Source organism: Clavelina lepadiformis, chromosome 2 (genome assembly GCF_947623445.1).
Source record: "Clavelina lepadiformis chromosome 2, kaClaLepa1.1, whole genome shotgun sequence".
Lineage (NCBI taxonomy): Eukaryota > Metazoa > Chordata > Ascidiacea > Aplousobranchia > Clavelinidae > Clavelina > Clavelina lepadiformis.
Genome location: NC_135241.1, coordinates 4,991,595 through 4,996,108, shown reverse-complemented (window position 1 = coordinate 4,996,108; position 4,514 = coordinate 4,991,595). Strand labels below are relative to the sequence as shown.

The 4,514-nt window shown below is 32.7% G+C and overlaps 1 long non-coding RNA gene across 1 annotated transcript; it reads right to left on the bottom strand.

Annotated features, from left to right (window-relative positions):
• LOC143446364 (uncharacterized) lies at positions 1-2,757 on the bottom strand. The gene is made up of 3 exons (XR_013113922.1): positions 1,663-2,757; positions 1,218-1,403; positions 1-1,058 (listed from the first exon to the last, which is right to left on the bottom strand). It is a non-coding gene; the product is annotated as an uncharacterized LOC143446364 (long non-coding RNA).
• Positions 2,758-4,514: the final 1,757 nt, after the last annotated feature.

Here is a 4,514-nt window from a genome sequence, read left to right as displayed (position 1 = left end):
AAATATTTAAAACAATTTTTACTTTACTCCATTTGCTTCATCGCAGTTTTGTCCGCTGCCACTTTCCTGGCAATGTTTCGAGCCAACAAGGACAAATATGTGGAACCTAAAGTGCCTATTATTTATAAATTCCAAAATACATTCCGGGCTACGTGTTTGAGACCCCTGATATAAATGATATATGAAAAGCATTCATTTGTTATTAGTATTCTATGCTTGATATATGAGGTCATAATTAGCGGTACATTTATTTGTCCACTTGAATTTTGAGCAACAATTGCATTAAAATGGTATATATTATGGCTTTTTGTTTTACTTTTTAAAGCTAGGTATTTGGAATATGGAACATGTGTGAAGATTGTATAAGAATAGTTATCTACAGTACTTGTAAATCACTAACGTTAACCACAACTTTTATGGTCCATTATTTTCCGTAGAATTGTAATGTAAGCTGCTTCGAAGAATACGCTGTTGTATGAAATTTCATTAAAATGATTGAATTTAATAATGGGTCATTATATTATGATTATCTCCTAAGTTAAAATTCCTTCATAATTCTGAACTTTTATTACAGAAATTAAAAAGCAACACGTTACATACACTGTTATGGAACATCACAAAAGTAATTAAAGCAATATGGTTAAACATGGTTCTATTAATGAACAATTGCAAGAAATATTAGGTCAAAGTTGTAGGTAACTTCTATGTAATGGCTTGCAGTATTAGTTTAGTATTAATATTTTGGACTTATTGTAATAAAAGGCTAGATCTAATATTTTCTTTTTAAATAAAATATAAGATATCTATCTATATGTATTTTAAAATTGCAACTATTTTGAATTTATTTTTTACTACTTATTTTGTAGACAGGTACTAATTTTAGTAGACTATTTAGTGGATACTAACATTTTTCTGTTTATTGTAGCCGTAGGCCTACTGTTGCAATCCTAAATGACATAATATAGATTTTAAAAATTGGTTACGTAGGCCTATAGCTTAGTAAGAATAATTGTGCATGATGGCCAACCATTTCAGAACTCATCTTGTTTGTTTCGTTTCTATAAACAAAAAATTACTACTCAGTTTATTTATCCAAAGGAATTTTTTTGGGAAATTCATTAAATAAAAGTGGGTATCAACTTGTTAAACAAAAGCACAGAAATTAGCAAATAAAATAAAATTTTATAGAATTTCATAAACTAATAGCTTAGACTTACGAGTGCTAGCGGACTAAGGTCATATTTGCTTAACATTTTAAGCTTTTTCTGTTTGCGAAAGGTTGAGCATTTTAGTAAGTTGCATATATAGTCATCACTGGTTGGAAATCACGGTCACTGGCAGCTATACAAATCCGTGCCATTGCTAGCAACCTTTCTTAAAAAAATTTTCGGAAAGCTATCTACCTAGAAAATAATAATTTTTTTAATATTTCAATAAATAGCAAATTTAAAAAAAAAAGTATTTTATTTTACCTAAAATTTTGCACTTTACACAGGTGCGGGTTTATGCAAATCGTCACTTTGATTCAACTGTACTTTGGTTTATTAATCACAGCAAGGACAGGGTTAGATTATTGGCATATCTTTTCAATCTATATACACTATCAGTTATGTATTTTGACATTTTCTGTTTTTATGGCATTATTTATTAATGTTGTTATACCTGGTATGCTGTGTTTATTTGTTCAGTACTACTGTCGTGTGATTGAATTGTGTTTGGTTGCGGACGAATGGTTGTTGATGTTGTTTGAACTGGCAATGAGTGTGCAGGTTGTTGCTGGACAATTGGTTGAAATGCATGGTTGGGTAGCTGTAATATACCCTGCTGGATAAATCTGGTGATTATGACGCTGCTGGATTAATTTGGGGAAGTAAAAAGGGGTCTGAAAAGAAAAATACTCAGTGTAGTTGTATACGTTAACCTGTAGAACATGCAAAGTGCAAAACTAGTGAATATTGAAACCTTTTGTCAACTAATTGGTCTGTTTTACTTTTCTTTTCTTTTTCCACTTGCTAGGCTATATTTTGTACTTACAGGTGTCTTACAGTACCGCATATCAAAGCAGTAGCCAGCAAGGCTATCTCAGGATCTCTTTTACTTATTTTTGTTATCCCTGCGATCAAGAACTTCACACTAACCTTTATTAGAAGTTTTGAAAGACATCAACACAATTGCAGCAGGTTAAACCGAAATTTTTATTTCAGGATACAATTATTATAGCTAAATCAATTTTGTTTATATGAAATGTTCCATCGACTTACCTCTCCCCAATCATACACGTATCAACAGTCATAGCAGCTTGGGTCATCACAGACAGTAGGCCTATGTATAGGGTGGCCTATGTATCCCCACTCATCACTAGTTAATCCCAAAATTTCGAAAGTGATTTGAGCCATCGACGTTAGCAACGTAATTATATCAGTAGTTAGACCACCAACAGCCTTGAAATGGTTGTGAATACGCGTTCAGGCATAATATAGGTCAATCAACACACAGCACTCGTTGCGATGATATTTTTGTTCTACAATGATTTATTAAAGGACCTCCCAAGCCTTCGTGATTTCTATGATGACCCTCACTCTTCACAGACCCTGTTACACCTGGTTAAACCAATCAAATGCCACTATAGCAAGTGCTAATTTTTGTTGATGGAATTTTCCTAACAGTTTGGCGCATTATAAAATTTCCAGGTGGCATGCATTAGCTATAAAATTCATGATCTGCCTAAAATTTGGTGAAGTATAATTTTAAACTCTAGATTTTAGGAGTTTAGGATATTTGATTTATTTATTGTATTGTACCAACTGTTTTGAGTAACCAACTGTACAATATTGTAAAACATGTCAAGTGTCATATTTTCAATGGTGAAGTAATTAACTGTCCGTATCACCACTGTCATGCAAAGTAAAGTAAATAAAAGTAATTGTAAATAAAAGGCGGGTGATTGCTAGATTTCCTTTTAATAAAGTAATGATTTTTGCATTAATACAGCTAATTATATGTAGAAAACATGTGTATAGGATCTGTAATAAACATACTATCATTAATATTTTAACAGTCTTATGCGTTAATTTACATAACGCGTTGTTTTCGGAAAAAACAAATTGTTTTGTGTAAAAGCACTTTACATCTTTTGAATGTAAAAATACATAATTTTGTATGGCGACACTGCTGCCATACATTTAGATGTAAACAAGAAAAATTTTTTTTTACAGTGTATATTTGAAATAAATGAACTTTAACGTTGATTAATTTCAGATAAATATTGTTTTCCAGAGAAATCACAGACTGTTTTTTTATTACTTACGAAAAGACCACCCCATATAGATGCAGCAATGTCAGCAAAATAGGATTCGTAGTTGTAACTGAAAACAATGATCTCAGTGTTACCCAAAATCATCATCACTGTCTCAAATGCGATTCAAAGGTTCTGGAAAAAGAAAATAAAAGTCGAAAGTCCACCTATTTTATTTCAATATTTATTTACACACTTTGTTAAAGGAATTCTTTGAATTTATGATTATTTTCTGAGGAAAATCTTTGCCCGAATTAAACTTTTTTAAACCTTTCCTTGTTAGAATCATTTAGAGCTGGTTCGGATGTTTTATTTAGATCTGTTGCTTTGTTTCTATTCGACGGACGAAAAGTCTCTTTAACAATTTACTTGCAAAATGACTGGTGGTTTGGTATGCAGGAGCAACATCGAAAGTCGTGCAAAATTTCGCAACAAACACCGCCTTTCTGCTTTCTTCAACCAATAGGTATTAATACTGGTAGGTTAGTGCTGCTACATATGATGTTAGGCGACTTGGTAACATGCAGCTACAACAGGACCGCTCACGTGCAGACTAGACACCTTTTGACGGTTGTTGTAAAGGTGCAGAAAACAAAGGCAGCGAGCTTAGAAGATGTTAGCAATGAGGCTATAACCAAAAATCACGGTACGAATGATCATGACCAAACTGTAGTCGGGAGTGGGTGGCTAAATAGCTCGCTATTTTATCAAGACTTGAATTTTGTTTTTCAGCAAATTCTATTGACTACTGCATACATGTGTAAAGATGAACAAGTTTACAGCAGGTTTCTTCGATAAGTAAAAATTGTCTTGATAAAGTAAATGCAGAAGTTCTGCCAAAATGCTCTTTTCTGCGGTAAAACTGTTCGCTATATTTACAGTATAATATATATTATTAGGTGAAATATGCAAACAAATCACTCCTTACATTATGTTTTTGCTATCAAAGAGTATCAGCAACGCGCTTGGTTGCTACCACGAATCACTCCACACAAAACCTTTGATAATGGGATGCTTATATCACCAAAGCGGACACGTCAAACACTTAGTAATTTGTTTAGTTTAAATCATGTCCGATCTTCCAATTTGCAAATAAGCGATGATTTGACATAGTGCTATGATCCATACCTATGATTCATACCGCTGTATTTGCAGCTTATATTTCTGCTATAAACGTTATAATACGAAATAAATACCACACGGTCTGCTTCAACTGTTA